Source organism: Puma concolor, chromosome B1 (genome assembly GCF_028749965.1).
Source record: "Puma concolor isolate L17-30 chromosome B1, mPumCon1.1.hap2, whole genome shotgun sequence".
NCBI classification, from domain to species: domain Eukaryota; kingdom Metazoa; phylum Chordata; class Mammalia; order Carnivora; family Felidae; genus Puma; species Puma concolor.
In genome coordinates this window covers 17,830,077-17,855,680 of record NC_141670.1, presented here as the reverse complement: position 1 = coordinate 17,855,680, position 25,604 = coordinate 17,830,077, and the positions used below count along the sequence as shown (strand labels likewise).

Below are 25,604 nucleotides of genomic sequence, written 5' to 3'. Positions count from 1 at the left end.
TCCAGAATTGGCTCAATGATCAACATTGAAGGTTAAGGGAAAAAGAAGTCTATGGTGTTGGTATGAGGTCTTCCCTAAATTGCTTGGCCAAATGCCGAAGAGGTTGAAATGGACTGTGTACTACTGGAGCTGTGTCTATAGCATCATGTGGCCCTAGACAAGGAATTCTTAGCACGGTCGCTGAGCTTCAGGATAACACTGTCCAACTCTCAGCCACCTAGTGCACCCAGGGTCGATGCCAACTCTGAAAGCTGGGCTTCCAGCTCTGAGTCACCTAAAGATGGGTCTGTATGCACCAGGGAATCCAGAGTTGAAAGCCTCAGATAATTTTAAATCAAAAGTTTAGCCTCAGGGAGCATAAGGTTAACTGAAAGTCAGCTTTGCAAAATCCATAAAATAGAATGAATAAAATAAAATGAGAAGCATGAACATAGCAGTCACTGGAAAGGGAATTTATGTTCTCTATTATACATGATCTAGACTCTTAAAAAGGAAAGATAACGTAAGACTTCACCAAAAAAATATATATTTTTTGAAGAAAGAGTTTCAAGAGATTATTCTAAGTGCATATAACCCTTTATCTCTAAAGGATATTATCAGATATGTCAGGAAAAATGGCTATTAATTTGGCCAGAATTATCCTCTTCTATTTTATTGATGACTGATACACTAATAAAAGATACTAAGAAAATACAAGCCTGCTTTGAAGCAAACATATAAAAGAAGACTTGGAATTTAGTGGCCATAATCCTTAGTCCTGGTTCTAAGCGCTGCAACCTTGCAAAAAAGCAAACATTTTTCAGTGAGGCCATAGGAAAAATTGTGGGGAGGCTCAAAATATCATTTTAAATGTAATTGTCAAGGCCCAGTAGATCAGTGAACTTAAAAAAAAAAAAAAAAAAAGGAAAGAAATAAAGATGGGGGCTCCTGGGTGGCTCAGTCAGTTAAGTGTCCAACTTCTGCTCAGGTCATGATCTCACGGTGCATGATATCGAGCCTCGTGTTAGGCTCTGTGCTGACAGCCTGGAGCCTGGAGCCTGCTTCAGATTCTGTGTCTCCCTCTCTCTCTGCCTCCCCCCCAACTTTTGCTCTGTCTCTCTCTCAAAAAAAATTATTTTTAATTAAAAAAAGAAAAAGAAAGAAAAGAAAAGAAAAGAAAAGAAAAGAAAAGAAAAGAAAAGAAAAGAAAAGAAAAGAAAAGAAAAGAAAAATCATATTGGCCAAGAATATATTTGGGAGTTCTCTCAGCAATAGTCATTTGAAATACAATCTGAGAGTTAAAGCAACGCACTTAGCCACAGTCAGTTACTGTTGAGACCTTACATCGGTGTCTGTCCAATTAATTTAATATTTCCTTTAATTATGCCCACACCATGAATTGGTGTTCATTTTATGGACTGTGGGATGATAAAAAGGATGATTATTTTGCCCATATCTGTAATGGCAACTGAAGAACAGGAGCACTTAAGTTTCTCACGGGGCACAGTTCATAAATTCAAGAACAAATTCGGTGTCCCAGGCCTAGCCTTCCGGTCCTGAGGTACTCAGTAAAGGAAGTCCCTAGATCAGGAGAAAAGAGCAGCTCGCCATCTGGAAGGGCAGCACGAGCTCTAGGAGACTCTGTGTGATGAGGGGCAGCATCTTCAGAGGAGAAGACCGGCAGGGGTGCCGCGACAGCCCTTCTTGCACTTCCGCTTCCGCTTCCAGAAACAGAGGTCAGTGGAACTGCTGTCAGGGACTGTGCGGAACTCAGCATGATCAGGGAAGGGGCGTTTCTCCTCCCTGATAAACCGCATGTACACACACACACACACACACACACACACACACACACCCCTTTCCTTTTTAGTCAATATAAAATGAGAAATATATTGAAAGGAAAGTGAACCCCATCCATGGGGAAATGCTCACAAGCTTGAATGGAAATAACGAGTCAGCAAAAGGCTAAAAATTGTGTGTTTTTTTAAGTAAATTAAATTTAATTTAAGTTCTGAGAGACAGAGCAGGGAAGAGGGGAAGAGAGGAAGAGGGAGAGAGAGAGAAAGAGAGAGAAAATATCTTAAACAGGCTTCATGTTCAGCACAGTGCCTGACGCAAGGCTCGATCCTAATGACCCTGGGATCATGAACTGAACTGAAATCAAGAGATAGATGCTCAACCCACTGAGCCACCCAGGGACCCCCTAAAAACTGGGATTTTTTTAGTGGAAAAATTGATGGATTTTATATCATGAAGGAAGATACATGGTAAAAGTTTGTGGTTTTTTATTTCTTCTTTAGTTAACAAACATTCACTGATTCTTAATGGACATACATTTTCCTGGAGATACAATCACAAACATAGTTTATTTCCCTTAGCTTACACTGTAGAAAAAAAAAACTATACTCAAGTTAAATTTCTGGTTCTCATAAACCCAGTAAAAGTTATTTTATTCTATGTTCTCTGCATAAATGAGAAGCAGAATAGTGTTGAAGAGTTTAGCATGCATGCCTACTACTGACTTTCTAAAGAGTTTGCTAATCATCAAAGACAAGGTTCAGTCCCACAAATAACTCACAGGATGGTCCAGAAACAGACATAGAAAAGTTGCAGTATGATACATGCATAGTAGAAATGTGGAGCACAGAGTCAAAGCAGCAAATGACAAGTTCTGTTTGCAGGGACATCAGGTTGGGTTTGCCAGACTAAGATAGACTAAGATACTGGAGCTGGTTATGCAGTGGTGGAAAGGAAGGGGGAATTTCAGGCCGGGAAGGATAGTTTCACAGGGTGGCAGGATAGGAGTCTAGGTATAATAGTTACCAGAGTGGGCATTGACAAGATACATATATTCTCTGTTTTCATACCAGAGAAGAAAGAAAACTTAAGAATGTATAAAGTTACAGACACCCGAGAGAAATCATTACCATTTACTTTAGCTCTGGACAATATCAGCCCTCATTTTGATGTATAGTAGAAGAAAAATCTTTCATTTCTATTAAAGTCCCATTTTCGATAGAAAAATGCAGCTGAATTCCCTTCAAAAAGAAGGACATGTTGGGGCATCTGGGTGGCTCAGTCAGTTAAGCATCCAACTCTTGATTTTGGCTCAGGTCATGGTCTTACAGTTTATGAAATCAAACCCCACATGGGGCTCCATGCTGACAGCAAGGAGCCTGCTTGAGATTCTCTCTCTCCCTCTCTCTCTGCCCCACTCCTGCTCTCTCTCTCTCTCTCTCTCTCTCTCTCTCTCAGTAAATATACATAAAAATTTAAAAAAGAGGACATGAGAAGTTATATCTGCATCTGCTAACTGAAAAACAATAGTGCTGTGAACAGAAAGCCATGTGAATTTTTTCTACAATAACAATATAATGAAAACTAGACTAAAACCATGCTCCAATTCATTAGGTTCAAAATAAGAAATATATTATTATGTAATACTCATGTAAATCTGTATATAATTAAGTGGGCATCCAGTGAAATATTTGAGATTTTCAGTTGAGTAGTATCAGAAAGTCTTCCTTGTATAGAACATAACAAACCTAATTACCTTGTATATAATATCCTATCATACCAACAGACTGTATCATATCTTCTAGATTTTTGGCAAACTCCAGAATTCTTTAAATCTGTCTGGAATGCCTAAGGGTAGCCCTATTTTTCGAAATCTTTTGCAGACCAATGGATAAATGAAGAATATCCCCATAATCACATTGTGTAGAATTCTTTTGACCATGTGTTCAGTATCTCCATATCAAAATTATATACTATAGATGTATTGCAGATGTTTGTATTTGGGGAGAGATTAATTTCCCTTTCTTCACAACTACCCAACAGTTGTTTTCTCATACAAGTATTTACTTTTCCTGAATTCAGCTGAACCATGAAACATGGGTGTATTCAAAGTGCTTTTAAAATTGGAAATAAATAGAACATGAGACCCTGTGACTATGGTTTTTATCAAAAACCTTAATGTAGTTTCAAAAACCATGCCTGAATTACACTCTTTTGAACAATAAATGTTTGTTTTTCTTCCCCAGTCCCACAATGGGGATAAATTTTCTGATTATCTTGCAAATAAGTAGTGCAGCAGTACCTGAAAGCCATTGGATGCACAACAAATATCATTAATCCACTGGCCAAGTAGTATGAGTTTTGTGTTGAGAGTGGTATCAGATAGTCAGTGGTGAAGCAATAAATTTGCTAAAAGTATAGTAGAGGGACTATTTATAAGGTGAAGGCAAGATTATAGGAAACTGTAAGAGAGCAATATTCTGGAGACAGGAATGGCAGGGTACAGTTACCACACTAGGCCTTTAGGGATAACAAGAGGGAGCAAAGCCCTGAGAGAGAGACCAAGAAAGAGAGAACATGAAACAAGCACCAGGAAGACACAGATCTTTGTAGAAGAGATGAAGTGAGCTTGCCGCATTCTTTCCAGTGTCCCTAGAGGTTGTGCCCAACACATAGCCTGAAGACAAGAAAGACCCATTGATGGGAAACCTATAGGTCAACCTCCAGAGCCCAGAGCAGGGTGGAGAAGGGTGGAGAGTGAAGAGATGAAAAGATACACGACACAGCAATTAAACTTACTATTTAGGACTTGAACTTTCAACCCCTACCCCTAACTACGCCAAAGATAGATGTTGAACACAAACTTTGTAAATCTCTGTCTGGTCATATGCTAATTCTTTTCAGGAATTCATTTTTTTTTCCTTACTCTTGGAAAGCGTTGCTTTAGTAAAGTAGAAAATGAACTAGATACAAATATTCAAGCACATCTAGGGAGTGATTTAGGCAGTAGGAAGAAAATATGGCCAGTCAATGTGCTTGAATATGTACCATAAAGAGAAAGAAAATTTACTGATTCATATATTCCATAGTCAAACCTTTATAGAGAACATATCAGGCTCAATGAGCAAATGCAAGAAGCATTACATAAGCAAAATTTTTGCTTTGAGTAACACTATGTGATTCTATATTTAATTATCACATTTCTTCTAAAACTAACTGTTACCTATCTGCAAAAAGTGAGATCCAGTATGCAACAGAGTTTTTTATGCCTGTTCTCTATATAGTAAAAATATCTTAATAATAAAAAAAATAGTTCCATGAATATTCAAGTTTGTTTAGATACAGCCTATGTGTAGAGAAAAGCTGAGCTGTTTCTCATTTGTTCCTCACTAAACTGAAATCTTTCAACAATTAGTTGAACCATGAACTTTTTTTTACGTCATTTTCAAAATATTTTTTTGTTAGCCTTGGTTCTGTTTTTGAAATTACCTTCTTTATTACTTTAAGTCAATCATGTATCTATTTCCCACCACAACAGTGAGTTTTAACTGGCTCCTTGTCTAACTATGTGCCCAGCAAGGACGTCTCAAATTCAGAGTCTCTGTGGGCTAGGAAGGAGTATAGACCAGAAGCAATGGAATTGGATGCAGTGTGGTATTTTTCAAAACACAGTATCATCCACAAACCACCAAATTGCCATATCACTTGTCTTTGGAATAAGTTTCACCAGTAAATATCTATCTAGCATTAGTGACTCGTGAGACTCAGTGCTCATCACAGCAAGTAGGTACCTTTTACAGGACTGGCTACTTAGAAGGTAGCTGAATCCAGCTGGAATCAACTATTTTTATCTAAACATTTGTCTGTGTTCTCACCTGAGGTTGGACTTGAGATCATAACCAGTTCTATAGTTTAGTGAAAATAAAGCACATTATCCTAAGAACTTAAACATTTCCTGACATTACCAGAAGTTTCTTAAAGTTCTGAGTTTTTGTTCCCAAGTCCACTGATGTATTTATAAACATAGCTTTTGAATTTCACGGAAATAGTTAAGGTGGTAGATTTTCATAATTAAATCAGGTTCTTACATACTGCAGCTCTCAGAACCTTCGTTGAATCTTGACATATACCTCCATTGGAATTTTTATCATGTCTTTTATGATTCAATGGCCTCTCATTTGCATGTATCATAAGTTAATTTGTAACATGATTAGCTACCTTTATTCATCTCTAGATTATCTGCTTTTACCAGCAGGTGCATTTTTGTATCATCCAATGATCTAGCTCTGCCCTGTACCTAACAGGAACTCATTAAGCTTTTGTCCAAGGAATCAGCATCTTTAGTGTGAATTATTTGGCCATAGTCTCTCATTTTATGAAATACCTATAACTTTCAAAGCCTATTTTTATAAAAAAATATTTTTCTCCATTGAAAATGGTCTTTCTTCTGATATAAAATCTAAAATTGGTATTGTTGAAAATTTTCAGGCACATCGATTCATGGCATCCTGGGTGCTGCTATATTCCCAATGCTTCCGCATCATTTTTATAACTTGTGTCATGAACACTACTACCATCATCCCCAAGAAGCTTTTCTTTGAATATATCTTTCTATGAAATCTTATCCCATTTAGAGTAAATAGGTTGGAATAACGTCTTATAATGATTGCCTATTCTAAAATAAGGTGTTTTAATATTTAATAATTATTTTATGTATGTAATTCTTTTCTTGTCAGTGAAATCATAAACCCCTACAAGGTCAGTAGTATGCCAGTTTCTTCTAGGAAGTATATCCTTATCGAGGAAAATTCAGAGCAAACAGATGTGACTTCTTTTTTTCAACAAAATTATTTTAAATCTTGGGCTGGGCCATGGAATAATGTCAGCAGAAATAGTTTTGGTCCACTGGGCATTTGGACATTTATTATTTTACCCTTTGAAGCCTCTGCTATATCTCTTACATGAAAGATGTTTCTTTTTTTTCTTGTTCCATTTAAAATTTTTTTAATTGAAATATATTGGAGATACAACGTTGCACAAACCTGAGGTGAACAACATATTAATCTGATATATATTGTGATATGATTGCCACTGTAGTCATAATTAGCCCCTCTGCCTATCACATTACATAATGATCTTTTTTCTTTTTAGTGGTTAGAAGCATTAAGTTCTAGTCTTTTAGAAAGTTTGATGATTATAATACAATTTTGTTATCTATATTCACTATACTGGGTATTAGATGCCTAGCACTAGTTGAGTACTCCATGCAAGTATGTACTCTTAAACATCTGTCCTACCCCCCCATCTCTCATCCACTGGTAACCACCATGGTGCTTTCTAACAATTTGACATGTTTAGATTTCACATATAATATACAGTACCTCTCCTCTGTCTGACTTATCTCACTTAGCATAATATGCTCAAGGTCCATTGAGTGAATCAGGGTGACTATTTAATATATCTTTAAAAGACAAGAAAAAATGAGTTTTCCCAACTCCAAAGGTTAAAGCCTTTAAAAGATGAAATGTACATAATTTTCTAAAGCTATCTTTTGGTTTTCTGTGTGTTTGGTATTTTTTTTATCCTTTTCTATCATAAGCTAGACACATGAAGAAAACATGGAGCGTTGGAGACACAATGGAATAGAACAATCCCATACTATTGGAATTCTCATTTCAGAATTAGAGTAAGTTCAATGTTAAAGAACATCTCCTCTTAGATTCAGTTAGGGAAATGGCCAAAAATATGCTCTATAGAATCATAGAATAAGCAACAGGATTAGATATTTACTTTACTTCTCCTTCCAAAGTATGAAATACATTCAGAACTTAACTAGGCCTTATGTGCATGTATAATTAACACTTAAAATCTTACATATTTCAGGGGCACCTGGGTGGCTCAGTTGGTTAAGCACCTGACTTCAGCTCAGCTCATGATCTCATGGTTCGTGAGTTCAAGCCCCACATCGGGCTCTGTGCTGATGGCTCAGAGCCTGTTTTGGATTCTGTGTCTCCCTCTCTGTGTGTCCCTCCCCTGCTCACACTCTGTCTCTCTCTGTCTCTCAAAAACAAATAAATATTTAAAAATATTTTTAAAAAATCTTACATATTTCAAAATATTCTCGTCACCTCACAACTGAGAAGAACACGTGTCACGTAACCACACCTGCTGTGTTGGAGGCAGGAAGGACTGAAACTTGAAAACACCTAAGCAGTTTGTTTACTATAACACCACCGTAATAGTAAGAATAACTCTTAGTACTTTCATCTGAGGATGCCAAAGAATTTGAAAACATCAATTCAGTAATCTTCACAAAAGCCCTTCAATTTAAGTTAAGATAAATCTATGCCAAAGTGAACCTCCTTTCCACATTGCACATTTATTCTCATAATAGAAAAGAGGCTGACATTTGCCTCCAAATTGAAAATAATGACAGCCCAGACCTTTCAGTTCTTATTGGCGTAACAAGCCAAAAGTCTTAAGAAAAGATGTTTGTGATTTTGAGATGCACCAGAGAATAGGAACAAAAAAATGACAGTAAGTAGTTTTTTTTTTTAAGCCACCATTTGTTTTATTCTTTAAGAGAGCACTGCCTCCGATGTTCTGATAAAAGAGGCTGACAACACACACACAAAGTGGCCATATGTCACAGTTCTAGCAGGTTTCCTCTCCGGACTAGTGGTATCCCTGAGAAATGGGAGCTTTGCTTTAATAGGCAAGCATGTACTTTCAGAGGAACAGCTGTTACTGGCATCCAAGTGGCCGTTTTCTCACTTGTTTGTGCATAGCAGGTTTCACAATGAAATCTACAGCAGATCCAACATCAGAGGATTAAACCCAGAAGCTGGCGAGTCAGAGGTCCGCATTAACTTAAGGGTACTCTGACATCATATGCCGTGAAAACAAGTTCAAGAGAATATGGCAGCTCAACTGGGTTTACTCTGTGGGGCTGGGATTCACGAAGGCCAACACCAGTCCACTGTGAGGCACATCCAAAGTGATCATCTTACTCTCAGCCATTTGCTCTTCACTTGGTCTTTCCAAATTGGAGCCTGGTTCAGATTAAACATTTCTGAAACTGGTGACTTTAACAAAAACAAATTGACCTAATTTCAAACAGTATTACAAAGCCGTAATGATCAGAATAGTATGGTACTGGCATAAAGATAGGCACATAGACCAATGGAACAGAATCAAGAACCCAGAAATAAATCCATGCATATATGGTCAACTAATGTGTGGCAAGGGAGCCCAGAACACACAGTGGGGAAAGGATAGTCTCTCCAATAAATGATGTGGGAAAACCAGACAGCCACATGCAAAATATGAAAATGGACCCTATCTTACTTACATCATTCACAAAAATTAACTCCAAACAGACTAAGGACTTAAATAGAAGAACTTCTGAAACTATAGTACTTCTAGAAGAAAACAGGAAAAAAGCTCCTTGACCTCAATCTTGGCAATGATTTTGCGGATATACCAAAAGCACAGGCAACAAAAACAAAAATCAGCAACTGGCCCTGAGGATAATGGAATAGTACCTTAGGATACTGCTGCAGCCTTGGACCTTGGCAGACACTGGATCGGGCCCTAGGATTCTGCACCAGAAGCCTGAATGCTTTGCTACCAGGTCCTTCTGGCTCCTGGAAGGCTATGGACTTGTGCCTGCTCCCGTGTGTTTTCCTCCTTGTTCTGGACTCTAGCAGTCTCTCTCACCTATGTAACATTTTGGCCAGAACTCGTTTCTTCACACCCATCCTGGCCTCTGGGGCAAGATGACTGAGGCAGGGAAGAGGTGAGGCATCCACAGTCATTGATGTTTGTGTGATAAGTGGTGGGAGTCACATTCCTTATGGATGAGTCTGGGATAAGGGGCCTCTGGCTCCCAGGGCATCCAGGTGTTTCTAATCCCAGAACACCCCCCATCCACCTGTAGAACTCCCAAGTGATGAAGCTTCGTCTAGGAAAAGTGATCACAGCTGCAGCACCTGGGGGCCCTAATTCAGCAATTCTCTGAGTCCTCCCCTAATGCTAAGTGCATCCCAGCCCATCCTCTCCCTGCCTCTCCATCAGGACTGGCCCTTATTAACGCAATACCTCCCAAAGCCTTCATGTCCAAGGGGGTTAGAATTTCAACATATAAATTTTGGAGGAACACAAACATTCAACGCAAAACATGAGTTGAATATACTTTCATGGGAGAATAGCTCTTTCATGGACTATCCCCACTCTATTGTGGCCCTTCCATCTTAATCTTCCATAGCACAACAGCCAAGGGGCTGTGATGTGTAAGGCGATCTGCTGAGGTTTCCACAGTAATGGGGGAAGGTAACCCAAAGGATGACTTCTGGAGAATGCACAGTCCCATTTCACCATTCCCTTCCTGCCCAGCTCCTAGACTATCAATAAATACCTTATCTAGACAGATAACCCACACACAGGCCTTCCAAGAATAAGCAATGATGAAAATTCATAGGACAGTCTAAATCTAGACTTTAAAAACAGTTCCCAAAAGGAAGAAAAGCTGTAGAGATGACCTTTAACCAGAGAATTCAGAGCAGTTTAGTTTTCTGGAGACATAGCTTCAGACCTCTCCAATCCAGACCAGAATTTTCTCTAGCTATAGCTATAAAATGGTTTTCTAGGTTAAGAGGAAAATATCCCTCAAAGATAGATTCCTTCTTGTGATGGTTAATTTTATGTGTCAATTTGGTTAGGCCACAGTATCCAGATATTTGGTCAAACGTTATTCCGAATTTTTCTGTGAGGGTGTTTTTGAAGGAGATTTACATTTAAATCAGAGGGACTCTGAGTAAAATAGATTGTCCTCCATAAGGCAGGTGGGTGTCTTCAAATCATTTGAAGGCCTGACTAAAACAAAAGTTTGACCTCCTCTGAGCAAGAGAGAATTCTCCAGCAGACTGCCTTTGCATGCAAACTTCAACTCTTCTCTGGGCCTCCAGCCTGCCAGTCACCTCTATCAGATTTTGGACTTGCCAAACTTTTATAGTCACATGAGCCAGTTCCTTAAGTTAAATTGTATATGTACACACACACACACACACACACACACACACCCTATTGGTTCTGTTTCTCTGGAGAACCCTGAATAATATACTCCTCTTAGAAAGCAAAACCAGGGGCGCCTGGGTGGCGCAGTCGGTTAAGCGTCCGACTTCAGCCAGGTCACGATCTCGCGGTCCGTGAGTTCGAGCCCCGCGTCAGGCTCTGGGCTGATGGCTCAGAGCCTGGAGCCTGTTTCCGATTCTGTGCCTCCCTCTCTCTCTGCCCCTCCCCCGTTCATGCTCTGTCTCTCTCTGTCCCAAAAATAAATAAACGTTGAAAAAAAAATTAAAAAAAAGAAAGCAAAACCACTTTTTAGCATTTTTAATGAGAAGTCTTACAGTCTCTCCTCATCTCGGGTTGAAAATATTCTGAGTCCAGACCAAACCAAGGTCACCTTGTCCATTAGTAGAAACAGCTACTAACTAAATCTGGTGTTCCAATAAGCATTCATGTTTTGAGGCCACAGACAATGAAGAAAAGAAACAAGCTTATTTATAAAAGAGTCTGAGGATAAGGAAGGAGGATGGGGAAGGAAAAGTAACCAGAGGGATTTCTGTAAATGGCTTTAAGTCACCCACTTTAAACTAGGCAAGGGGATTAGTTGCCTTCTCTAGAGAGAAGACTCTCACATTGATCTTGCAACAAAAATACAATGTACTGAGGGAAGTAATGCCAAGCAAGTAATATTATAGAACATATTTGATAAATGTATGTCTCTTAGCAATTTCACATTGTGAAATGAGATTGAAATACCCAAGAAATGGGATTATTAATAGCTCTGCTTGAAATGTGGCATTTTGAAAAATGGCTGATGACCATATCAAGCATGACTGCAATTCTTAATAAGCTGCTTTCTTTGGAAAACACTTGTAATTTGTTATTAACAATGGTTATTAAATGGCCCTGGGTTCTTTTATTGTTGTTGTTGCTGTTGTCATTTACATTTTATTGCCAAACATTATAGATTGGAAGAAGTGCTTAGGCATCTCATCTGGGAGATGTTCTATGACTTCGCATGTAACTACATAACATTTATGAGCCCACTCTTTCTCAAAGATACCTGCGTAATAAACTAAAGTAGTGTCTATTACTAGACTGATATAAATTGTTTCTTCTTAACTTCAAGCCTTTTAAGAAGCTCTGTTTTCTTGACTGTAAAAATAAAGATAGCATCTATGTCACAGAATTACAGTAAAAATTAAACCATATAATATATGTGAAGTACCTAGTATCATGCCTGGCACTTGATGTACCTTCAACAAATAGTAATTGTTATCATTATGACTACCTATCTAAGAGTTCTGCCAGTGGTGACGAAGGAAGGGCCATGTGGCTTTTCTAATACTGGAGCCATCATTTGGGTCTGTCCTTGACATCACACCCACATTGAATCTTGTGATTGGCTGGCTGTGTTCTGTGTTAGTCATGAATCTGTTTTATTTCACGTTGTCCCAGCTTGTTCTTCTAATTTGCACTTTCCCTGTTCCACTACATTCCAGTAAACCTAGACTTCTCACTAACCACCAAACACATCGCAAGCTTTCCCACTGCTATTACAGTTTGTGTCCCTGTCACTGATACCTACTAAATGCCCTGCAGTTTGCCTCACTCTCTGTCAAAAGCCTGTTCTTTCTTCATGGTCCACATCAGATGCTACCTTCTCCATAAAACCACCTAATGTATCAATGTGCTCCTTTCTTATTTTATATCCCCACAACATGACTTTGCCCCTCATTGTGCTGTCCTTCCTTGCTACAGTTTATTACAGTTGTAGATCATAAGCTCCTAGAAGACAGGAATTGTGCCCCACACATCTTTTAATCCCCATTGCCATTTGGCATAATATTTTGTTTGTACACAGTACTCAAATATTGGCTAAATTTAAAGGTAAACCCCAGAAATCGGATAATATTTTGATATATTCTGTAACGAGGATGATATTGATTACATCATTGAACTTGGGCTTGAATTCAAGTACACAGTTGGGGATTCTTAGTGTTGAACAAGAATAACCACTGCCTCTAAGCAAAGATTCTCACTCATCGGGGCTAGTATGTGTACTTGAAATATTTTAGTTATAACCTGCCAGTGTGTATATTTTTTCCTTCAAAAATTAAGAATATTTTAAATTATATTGTTTTAAATCCCAAGTTTCTATCACTGCTATCAGTGAAGTCCAATTATTGTAAATCACATTCAATTCCCAGTTTTCCTATATTTATTTCCCGACCTCTCTGTCATAAAGGAAAGTCAATTGATTTTATCATTGGAAAATTCACCACGGGTGACAAGAGGAAAAAGGAAAAGAATTTAAATGGTACATTTTCCTGTTTTACTCAGCTTCAAGTAGAGAATCCACTGTAATTATATTTAACAACTTAGAAAATCTGACTGCTGGTTGTCTTAATCCCTATTTTCAGTCTGTGAATCCCTAAACCCACAGAATATCTCTTCAAGTTTAACATCTGACAGAAGTTATGGAAACATTATTAACATTTCCTCCAGCCTCCCAGCAGATAAGCACAATATCTTCCTTTCAGAAGAAATATGCATAAACAAAGCCACCAGATCGTAAGACTGTGGCCATAGAGTTATCCTCTTTCCATTTTTTTCAACTTTGCTCAGCACTTCTGAATTCTTTGAGAAGGAAGTCTCCATTTGGGGACAATACATTTTTACCAAATGCTTTAACTTTGTGCTAAGTTTCCATTAAAAAAAAAAAAGAAGAATAAAGCCTCAAAGATAGAATATATAAAAATATTACCATCTTACAAATATCAATGTTTTACTTGCATAATGATTTTATTTATTCAACAATCTTGTGTTGAATATTCAAGGAGTTTTATAAAGTATATGGCACTTTACAGGAAGAAATTTGACAAGTTGCTCAGGTCATGAATGACTGTGAAGAGGATAGAATTAGGGAAGATGATGTTAATGCATCCAATATAATGTGGTAAAGGATAAGAGATACGGAGAATCCATGGGGGCTTTAAACAAAAGTATTTTCAGGAGAAAATCAATCAGTTGAGCTGGGGGAAAAAAAAGACAGGGAATAACAAGATTCAAGTAGTCGCAGAAGCTTTAAGAAGGCAACGGTACCCAGAAAGAACTTAATAATATATTATTTTCATTGGAGCTGATTTTATAATTGTCATCTATATATAATGATGTGGGATTCTATAAAACTACTAGCATTCATTTGCTTAAGTAAAAATAATAAGTCAATTGAAGAAAAAACCTTAAGTACATAGAAAAGTACACAGGAAAACATTACATACATAGGGGGAGAAAAGGTAAGAGACAAAAACCATCAATATACTTCAGTATAACCAAACTATGACCAAAATCTGAAAAAAAACTGCCCTAGAGGGTGTCACATATTTTATCTGCAGGAAGCTTACAGCAGAAAAACCAAAGTTTAGATTGGATTCAGAGACTAGTGCTATGCTCTTTAAAATACAGGCTTTTCTTATTCCTTTGCAAATGGGTTTCTTTTTTTTTCTAGCTTCTGCTATTTCCTTCTTCATCATTTCAAGTTTCAACTAAATCTCGATCCCTAGCAAAGTCATTTTAAAGCCTTGCTCATCTCACCCTAAGTTTCCTTGTGTTAGTTACACCATTTGGTACATGTTTGTTTTCTACACCAGATTCTAAGCTCCTTGAGGGTAGAGGCCATGTATTATACTTAGAAAAATGTCTGCGTATAGGCCCTGCATTTGTAGGTGCTGATTAATTCCAACTACATTTACTGCAATTCAGGTAAAGAAAAAAAAAGTGGTATCGCAAGACTACTCAATGACTTATTTCTTACAAGGGTTAATGTAAGACATTGAAAACTGAGATCAGTTGAAAAGATACTCACAAATCTAGTCTTGGACCCATGTCATGACACTTAGGAGGTAGAAGGGATTTAAGAAATGTGCTAGCCCAACTCCTTAATTCAGGAAAACCAAAGTCTGGATAAGTTAAGATTGCAGATCTAAATAGGCAGACTTTGTAGCATGTTCTTAAGCTTTTAGAACTAGAAGACAATGTGCTTCCCAGTTCATGCTGCTTCTTCACAATAGGATCATTCATTCAATAAGTATTTGTCAAACACTTGCTGTACATGTGCCAGCCATTCAAAATAATATGTGAACTCGGCCTATGAGCAGCTTAAAGTCCAGGGCCTGACGTATGGTACTATTAAGTAACACCCTGAAAAGAATGCGCAAAAAACCTTTAGAGTTGTTTTAATAGTAGAAAACCACATAAAATGTCATGAGTCAGGATTTCTGATACTAATCCTTCATCTTGAGAAAAGCTGGTATGATTCACCCAGAAGTTACCTATAAACTTCTTCTTCTAAAAGGTTTGCTAATACCCCAAACATTATGCCAGTTCAAAGTATTTACATTTCTGAAATTTCAAGCAGGCAAATAGTGCTTTTTGTATGGTATACTCATTTCAAGAGGGAGCAAAATTACCAACTTCCTGCCCCTGAAGTTTGGTCTTTGCTTATCTATCTCTTTAATGCTGACAGGAACCAGCTAAACATTAACATCATTACCACTCACTCAAAAACAAATTGACACTCAGGTTCATTATTCTCATGGCTGTTCATCATCATCACTCAAAAATTTGAAAGACATTACTTCCCATGTGTCTTTCCAAGCACATTCTCTGAGCTACACTTTCTGGGACTAATACTGATGACGACGACGACGACGACGACGACGATGATGATGATGATGTCAATTCAAGTATCTAGGAGATTTATAGGTGATGTATAAACCATAGCTTAAAATTTTCAAATACAGTTAGTTATATATCTGAATGACCAACTATTATGTATATTGCTAACATCTATATATATGTAAGCTTTTAAAAGTTTTTTTTAAAGATTAACTTGACATTTCAGAAAAATAATGGACCTAGGAAAGAAAATAAAATTATAAAATTATTTGGAGATATTCTTCTCTTACTAGTTTAAACAAATTCCCAACTAAGAGTAATTCTGATTATTTGTATATGGATAAGTGAAATAGAGAATCAAAGTGCAGGTCTGAATACATTATAACACTCAATTCTCAGTTATATTCCTATTTATTTAGATAATTGCCTTCCAACATATTTTATACATGTAGAGTTTACCTCATGGAAGTTAAGTTTTATCTGTATCTTGGGTATGGTATTAAAAATGATTTTATCCCCCCTTTTTAATCTTTCTAAATATATAATTTTGGAAGTAGTATGAGTCATTATTTTAGCAGAAATATTTTATGTTTATAAATTCTGTATTGTCAAATCCAAACCATTTCCATCTAATTTTGAGCCTTAAGTTTGTCAATATTTACACATTTTTGTTATTCTTATTGTCATTATCATTATCATTATTTAAAGAGGGGATAGGGGCAGAGGGAGAAGGGGAGAGAGAGAATCCCAAGGAGGCTCCATGCCCAGTGCAGACCCCAACGTGGGACTTGATCTCATGACCATGAGACCATGACCTAAGCCAAAATTGAGTCAGACACTAAACCAACTGAGCCACGCAGGAGCCCCAGTATTTGCCCATTTTTAAAAATAAAATTCTAAAGATGACTTCACGCTCGTGAATGCTACCAAATATTTAAAGAACTAGCACCAATTTCTCTCAAATTCTTCGAAAAAATAGAAAAGGAAGACCACATCCTAAATCAGTCTATGAGGTCAAAATTACTCTGATACCAAAGCCAGACAAAGGCATCCCAAAGAAAGAAAACAACAGACCAATATACCTCATGAATACAGATGCAAAATCCACAACAGACTACTAGCAAACTGAATCCAGCAGCATATTTAAAAGGACTGTATATCATGACCAAGTAGGAATTTATCCCTTGAATGTGAGGGTGGTTCTGTATACAAAGAGCAATCAAGGTAATATACTACATTAATCAAAAAAGGGGGGGAAAGTCACATGATTACTTCAATTGATGAAGACACAGCATTTTAAACAATCCAGTACCCCTTCATGATAAAACACATTCAACAAACAAAAAATAGGAAATCTTCCTCAACCTGATAAAGGGCATTTATGAAGAACTCACAGCTAGCATCATACTCAGTAGTAGTAAAGACTGAAAACTTTCCTCTAAGATCAGTAACAAGGTGCTGCTCAATATGTAGAAAATCCAAAAGAATTAACCACAAAAAGCTTTTAGAACTAGTAAATTCAACAAAGTCACAGGATTCAAAATCAACTCACAAACAGTTGTGTTTCTTTTTTTTCTTCTTTTTTTTTTAATGTTTATGTTTGAGACAGAGACAGAGTGTGAGTGGGGGAGGAACAGAGAGAGAGGGAGACACAGAATCTGAAGCAGGCTCCAGGCTCTGAGCTGTCAGCACAGAGCCCAATGTGGGGCTTGAACCCATGAACTGCGAGATCATGACCTGAACTGAAATTGGACGCTTACCAACTGTGCCACCCAGGCACTCCCAAAAAGTTGTGTTTCTATAGACTAGCAATGAATAAATCAAAAATGAAACTTAAAAAAAAGTCTTCTTGACATTAGAATAAAAATAATAAAATACTTAGGAATAAATTTAACCAAGAAGGTACAAGACTTGTACAGTGAAAACTACAAAACAATGTTGAAAGAAATTCTAAGAAGATGTAAATCAATGGAAGGACATCCTGTGCTTGTGGATTAGAAGACTTGACATTATTAAGATGGCAACACTTCCAAAATGATCTATAGATTCAATGTAATTCTGTCAAAATCTCAATAGCCTTCTTTGCAGAACTAGAAAAACAGATCCTAAAATTCATATGGTATTGCGAGGGAACCTGAATGGGGAAGGTAATCTTGCTGAAACAAAACAAACTAGTACCACTCACATGTTCTGGCTTCAAAACTTACTACAAAGTTATAGTAATCAAAACAGTGTGGTATTGATATAAGAATAGACATATAAAGCAATGGGATAAAAGAGAGAGCTCAGAAATAAACCCTTGTATTTACAGTCAAGTGATTTTTGACAAGGGTATGAAGATCATTCAAGTATGAGGTTGAAGACCAAGTATGAGGTTGGACCCTTACATTATGCTGTATGCATAAGTTGACTCAAATGGATGAAAGACCTAAATGTAAGACCAAAAACTCTAAGATTCTTAGAGGAAAACATAAGGATGTTGATGACCTTAAATTTGGTAATGGATTCTTATTTGTGATACCAAAAGCAAAAGCAACTACAGAAAAAATAGGTAAATTGGACTTCATCAAAATTAAAACTTCTGTGCATTAAAGAATATTATCAAGAAAGGAAAAAGACTATGTATAGAACAGAAGAAAATGTTTGCAATTCATCTGACAAAGGTCTAATATCCAGAATATATATTTCAAAAGAAAAAAGTACCTGTTACAACTCAACAATGAAAAAAAAACAACACACACAAACCAATTTAAAAGTGGAACAGGGACAGGAGTAGGCATTTTTCCAAAAGAGGTAACACAAATGGTCAACAAGCACATGAAAAGATGGTCAAAATCATTAGTCATCAGGGAACTACAAATCAAAATCACAGTAAGATACCCCTTCATATCCACCCACTATAATTTAAAAAAACAACAACACTGAAATAACCAGTACTGGTGAGAATTTTGAAAAATTGGAGCCTCATACAATACTGGTATGTAAGATGGTGCAGCCGCTGTAAAAAATAGCTTGACTTTTCCCTCAAAAATTAAACCTATATAAACCAGATAACCTAGAAATTCCCCTCCTAAGTATGTATCCTAAAGACTTGAAAATAGACATCCAAACAAACATTTGTACATGAATCTTCATAGCATCACTATTAACAATAACTAAAAGGTGGGAAAAACCCAAATGTCATCAAGGGACAAATGGGTAAACAAAATGTGTTTTATCCGTACAATGGAATTATTCAGCCATAAAAAGAAAGGAAATACTGATACATGCTATTACATGGATGAACCTTGAAAGCATTATACTGAGTGTAAGTAGCCAGACACAAAAGGTCACACAACGTATGATTCTAATTATATGAAGTGTCTGGACTATGTAAATCCATAGAGAGAGACAACAGATGAGTGGCTGTCAGGATTATGAGAAGGGTAACGTAGAAAGGGACTGTGTAATAAGTACAGGGTCTCCTTTGGGGCCAATGTAAATATTTTAGAACAGGATAGAAGGGGCAGTTGCACAACATTGTGAATGAACTAAATGCCACTGAATTGCACACATTGAATTGGTTCATTTTATGTTATGTGAACTTCACCTAATTTTTTTAAATCTACACATTGAGATTACTTTTTAAGTATATTTTTAAAAATTAAGTTAAAATAATTACATGTCCAGAAACTCAACTTCAAAAAATGTTCCATGATCATTTGAGTACTTTGTTTTTTGTTGTTATTGCTGTGGGTTTTTTTGTTTGTTTGTTTGTTTTGTTTTTTGGTTTTTTTTAACAGTGGGTGAAGGTGGGTGGCAGGAGACTGGTCCTTGTTGGGTCTTTTAAAATTTTTTTTTTTTTTAAATTTTTTTTTTCAACGTTTATTTATTTTTGGGACAGAGAGAGACAGAGCATGAACGGGGGAGGGGCAGAGAAAGAGGGAGACACAGAATCGGAAACAGGCTCCAGGCTCTGAGCCATCAGCCCAGAGCCTGACGCGGGGCTCGAACTCACGGACCGCGAGATCGTGACCTGGCTGAAGTCAGACGCTTAACCGACTGCGCCACCCAGGCGCCCCTAAAATTTTTTTGTTTTATTTGTTTTTGCTTATTTTTTTTTAAGTCAGGCCAAAGATTCAGTAGGGTAGTGAATCAGCCAAACATAAGGTTTGAGCTTCCTAGAGGACATGCAACAAAATAGAATACCTGACATTTAGTCTTCAAAAACTTAACTACCATTTGACTATTTATGGATTCATTTTTCTAATGGTTTTGTATACTGATCAATTTTACCAATTAAATTACAAGTTATTTAAGTGAAATTGAAGATACCTTTCACTTCTGTTCAGTTCACTTATGTCATGTTGGAAAGAGTTTTTTGTTTTGTTTTAAGATTTCATTTGTAAGTAATCTCTACGCCCAATGTGCAGCTGTAACTCACAAACCCACGATCAAGAATCGCGTACTCCGCCCACTGAGCCAGCCAGGTGCCTTTCGTCTTGATGTTTTGGTTGATAACCGAATTTTCTTCTATTTTGAATATAACTCACTTAAACTGGAACCTCTTACATGAATGGAAAAATTTTGGAATGTTTTTAGACTTTTGTTCATAGAATTAAAGAATAGGGATTGATCTACAGTACTGTGTCCTGAATTGATGAGAATTCTTAGGCAAAGGAACATTTTAAGGTCACTTTGTATATACATTATAACTAAAGGAAAATTACTGACCTAGAGATTCACTTTAAAACCATACCCCTTCAGAAGCTCTACAATCACTTGAGCAAAACTAGAAACCATTTTTACGCAATCAGCACATTTATTTACACACCCACTGTCTTAATTCTTCAGCATGTCTTTGAAGCACTGAACTTGACAGTTTTGAAAAGGTGCCTTGTTTCAACATAAAACTATGAGAACACCCATAATGCGGCTGTTTCTTTTCAAAAAGAAAGAATGCAGGGGATTTTTTTTCTGTTTAAACAAATGCTATTGTTTTATTGCCAATTTTTCTTTAAAGGAACCCATTAATGAATCCAGCAGCCTTATTAGGTATTTTTAATCAGTTAACAATGTTGTCAGAACTTGTTATGAATTCTTATCCGCTATATGAGAGTTTCTCAGTCTTTAGTCATCCTTTGAACCTGTAACATACCTGATGATTTATTTCCAAAATGCTGCTTTAGTGTTGTATCATTTAATAATGATAGGATTTCCTTAAAACAGAACAAAAACTAGTTTCTTCAGTTTCATTTTGTGAAATTGATGATAAATTCACATTACACTGTGTTAGTACTTTTTTCCAACTTCATAATCTGTATATGTTAAGTGGCACATTAACTATTAATTCCACTGAGTTGGAACCATTTGGAAATGCCAGCAAATGCCCACTCGTAATGATAGAAAAGGGTTTTCTCCCCAAAAACAAATCAATCTCAAGTTTGCTTAAAAGTCAACAAATGATATTTCAAGATTATATGTCAAGATTATAGAAATTCTGGTTTACTTGTGCTGCTTTGCTTTCAAAAATCTAAGATGGATTACCTGAAGTCCTATATTATCCAAAAGGGTTCAATGTTTTTTGATGCTTAATTAATTTGTTCTTGTAAGAAACATAAAATGAAAACATGACCTGAAAATGAATTGTAAAGAAATTTAAAGTGCTAGATTAGCAAACTAGTGCCCAGTGGAGCTGCTGTTCACATTCATTGCATCAAACTATCCAAATTACTTCAGCCTGCATACATATATTTTCTATTTTTCCCTTTGATTCACAATCGCCTTTCTGTCATCTATCGTATACCCATGGAATAGCCAAAAACAATTTATGATGCTCAATCCAGAATCCAAAAATCATATTTTAGCAAGATCCTTGATGACATTTTTTATTTTCTCAAAGTAGAAAGATAAAGTGAGACTGACAAATTAGGATTTAGATCACTCATTGTCATTCACTAAGCCACTAACATTTAGGAATTGTGCTCTGTCACATAACCCATATTGTATTAAATAGTCTGGGTAATAAAAGTGAAATAGAAGGTGTGTCTTCTGCCTCCCTAGTGCAAGCAATAAAAATGTATCCCCTGTACAAACACTGAGTAGGTGTTATGTGCAACAACATTGTCAAAATAGAGAAAGAAAAGAAGTAATCTGGTTCCTAAACACAAGTTTTGTGTAGATATTTTCAGCAAGTAGATCATTAATGACCAATCCTCCCAAATTTCCATTCTAAAGCAATTGAGGGAAATTAACAGATAAGAATCTACTACTTCAGTTATCAAAAGGATACCCCACAAGTAGATCTTGGCTTCAGAAGATGTGAACCATTCCCAGCACGCATGGATTTTTCCTCTTTTGATAAGCCATTAACCTGCCCCAGTGGAAGAAAATTTCTGCATTGCATACTGCTTCAAACATTGTACCTTGAATGTTATAAACTAGTAGCCCCTCAATGTCTGGTAAATAACACATCACCAATCAACACTAGCGATGAAAGTCAAGTATGAAAAGGCACTAGAACATGCTGCATTTGTAAGAAGCTGAGCAACCATCCATCATTTGCCTCTGACACTTAGGTAACAACTACACTAAACTGGGGTTGGGGCAGGTGGGCGAAAGAAGAAACTTCAAAATAAACAGTATCCAAACCAATAAGCTACTGGGGCAAAAAAAAAAAAAAAAAAAAATTTTTTTTTTCTGAAAAAAACTAAATGGAAAGCATCAACCAATCTTTACATAGTAAATTTTATTTTTCACTAGGGATTATGAAAAACAAAAGAATGCACAATATGCAGAAGACAGTCTTTGCTTCAAATGTCATTAGCTAATCATCACTGTGACACATAATTTCTAATACAGCTTATTAATGATACCCATTATGACAGACTGAGTTACAAAAGCTTTTCTAATCTCAGAAATCTTATTCTAATTCCAGCAAACACCTGTAATCAATATATTACTACACAAACCATAGTTAGAAGTATGGCCATTACAGGTAAAATTTGTATCACCAATGCACATTTTAAATAATAAGGAAATGTAATGGTCTGTAATCCAGTTTTAAACTATTTCTGAGTTGTGAACTGGAAAAGTGCTACAAAAACCCATTATATTTAGAGATTAAAGGAGGAAATATTAGATTGTCAACATTTCAAGCCGCAAATCTGTGTTTAAAAAAAAAAAAGACATCTCAAAGCAATGAAATAGACCATGACTCCATTTGTATTTATTGTGTTCACTTTTCAAATTCACCAAAAGGACGACCAAGAAATTTCTTGTGATTTCTGCTAGAGAAAAAGAAAAGCATACCTGCCATTCAATTCTCAGAGTATATTTCCTTTCAAAATGCCTGGAACATATTCGTGCTTTATCCATTACCTAAACCCATGCAATATGTAATCCACAGTAAGCCGGAGCAGCTGACGGTGAGCTTCTTTAAGGGCAGAATCAAAGGAATTTACGGGGCCAGTTCTACTTATGGTGAGAATATTTGGCTTAAGACCAGACACCTAGAGTTCTTACCTGCAAAGACAGGACACATCACAGAAGGAGATGCTAAAGGAGATGCTTGAACTTGGGCCAGGAATGATAATAGAGCTGGAGAACAAAAGACAAGCTATTGAGCCAAAAGGCCTATTGCCAATTAATCTTTTATTGTAAAAGTGAGACATTTTATATATAAGCACGTTCATGAACAGGGAAACCAAAAAGAATTCTTGCTCCCAGTTTTGGGGTTAGAATGGAGTGAAGACAAATGAATAAAAGTAGAAGAGCTTGTATGGAGAAAAAAAAAAAGAAGAAGAAGCAGAAGCAGCTTCTTTCTTTGCAAAGAATTTGAAAATGCTTTTAGTCCACAGGGCATAACACGTAGTGGAACTATCACTCTGACCAGACAATTTAGAGAGAAAAAAAGTACCATAATGCAACCAGTAGCCCTACTAACACTTATAAGAAATGAAAAGTCCCTAATTTCCATGAATACATGGCACTCAGCATGAGCCATTCCAGGTCAAAGTCAAGGCTAATTAATTAATTGATTTATAGTAATGTTTTATTCTTTGAAATTTAAGTATATCGTAACAAAGTATCAGTGTTTATTTGAACCAGAACATAAAGTTCTCTAATGCAATTATCTTGTGAACCACTCATAAACACATTGGCTTTGTGCTAAAAGGTGCAAATATACTCAGTGCTGAGAGCAGCTCCGTAAAATTCGGGGAATAAAATCTTTTGCCTGTTCAACATTTTATCCAGAGCTGTATTGTAAATAAAAACATGGGGTATAGTAGAACTTGTTTAAAGGTTTGGTTTAGTCATTTCAGTCAAATTAATTTGATATAAACCAGAACTCTGAAACTAACAAATAGAATTTCTCCCTTCATTACTTTTGTTAATTTCTGGGGGCAAATCAATGAAATTGATTATTTTCTTCCATGACTTCCTGTAAGCTGTGCCAAGTAGAAATAAACAGACATAATCATACCTTCTCCTAAGGAAGGCAAATATAAAGTAAATCTCTACTTCTGCAATTTGAGTCATACAAATAGCCTTTGGGAAAGGCCATACTCCATTAGCGAACACTGTATTAGGAAATTTTTTTACTTTTAATCAGGTCTTTCAGCTTCAGCACTATTGACATTATGGGCCAGGGGATTCTTTGTTTTGGGAGGGGGGTGCTGTTCTGTTCACTTTAGGATATTTACCAGAATCCCTGCCCCTACCCAACAGAGGCAGCAGTACCCTCCCCTCTTTGTGTCAACTAAATATATGTATTTATATATATAATGCCACTTATTCATCCATTCATCTATCAAGGGACACTTGGGCTGCTTTCATAATATGGCTATTATAAATAAAGCTGCAACAGAGGGATGCAAATATCTTTTCAAATTAGTGTTATTGTACTGGGTAAATACTCAGTAGCAGAATACTAGATCATATGGTAACCTTATTTTAATTTTTTGAAGAAACTTTATACTATTTTCCACAGTGCCTATACTAGTTTGCATTCCCACCAACAATGCAAGAGGGTTCCTTTTTCTTCCACATTCTCACCAATATTTGATGTTTCTCGTGGTTTTTATTTTAACAATTACGGCAGGTGTGAGGTGATATCACATCGTGGTTTTAATTTGCATTTCCCTGATAGTGATGTTGAGCATCTGTTCCATTGTTATATGTATCTATCTTTGTGCCAGTACCATACTGTTTTGATCACTACAGTTTTGTGGTATATCTTGAAATCTGGAGTTGTCCTACCTCCAGTTTTATTTCCTTTTCTTTAAAATCGCTTAGGTTACGTGGGATATTGTGTGATTTCATACAAATTTTAGGATTTTTCTAGTTTCATGAAAAATGCTGCTGGTCCCCTGATAGGGATTGCATTAAATCTGTAGATTGTTTTGTTTTGGGTAGTATAGACATTTTAACAATATTTGTTCTCCCAATCCAAAAGCATAGATTATCTTACCATTTTTCTGTGTGTCATATTCAGTTTCTTTCATCAATTTTTATAGTTTTCAGGGTACAGATCTTTCACCTCCTTTGTTAAGTTTATTCTGAGGCATTTTATTATTTTAGTACAATTGTAAATATCATTGTTTTCTTAATTCCTTTATCTGCCACTTCATTATTAGCGTATAGAAATGCAACAGATTTCTGTACATTGATTTTGTCTCCTGCAATTACTGAATTCATTTATCAGTTCTAATAGTTTTTGATGGAATCTTTAGGGTTTTCTATATTTGGTGTCATGTCATCAGTAAATAATGACAGTGTTACTTCTTCCTTACTAATTTGGATGCATTCTATTTCTTTTTCTTGTCTGATTGCTGTGGCTAGGACATCCAGTACTGTGTTGAATAAAAGTGATGAGAGTGGACATCCTTATCTTGTTACTGATCTTAGGGGGAAATCTCTCAGTTTTTTACCATTGAGTATGATGTTAGTTGTGGGTTTTTCATATGTGGTCTATATTATGTTGAGGTATGTTCCCTCTAAACCTGCTTTGTAGAGAGTTTTCATCATAAATGGATGTTGTACTTTGTCAAATACTTTGTCTGCATCTATTGAAATAATCATATGGTTTTTATCCCTTCCCT

At 36.4% G+C, this 25,604-nt stretch overlaps 1 long non-coding RNA gene across 1 annotated transcript in view; it reads right to left on the bottom strand.

Moving 5' to 3' along the window:
• LOC147581493 (uncharacterized) overlaps window positions 1–23,012 on the bottom strand; it is a 37,010-nt gene extending 13,998 nt beyond the window's left edge. Inside the window, exon 1 of the long non-coding RNA XR_015249972.1 lies at window positions 22,813–23,012. This is a non-coding gene — a long non-coding RNA (uncharacterized LOC147581493). The remainder of the gene's footprint in view (window positions 1–22,812) is intronic.
• Window positions 23,013–25,604: the final 2,592 nt, after the last annotated feature.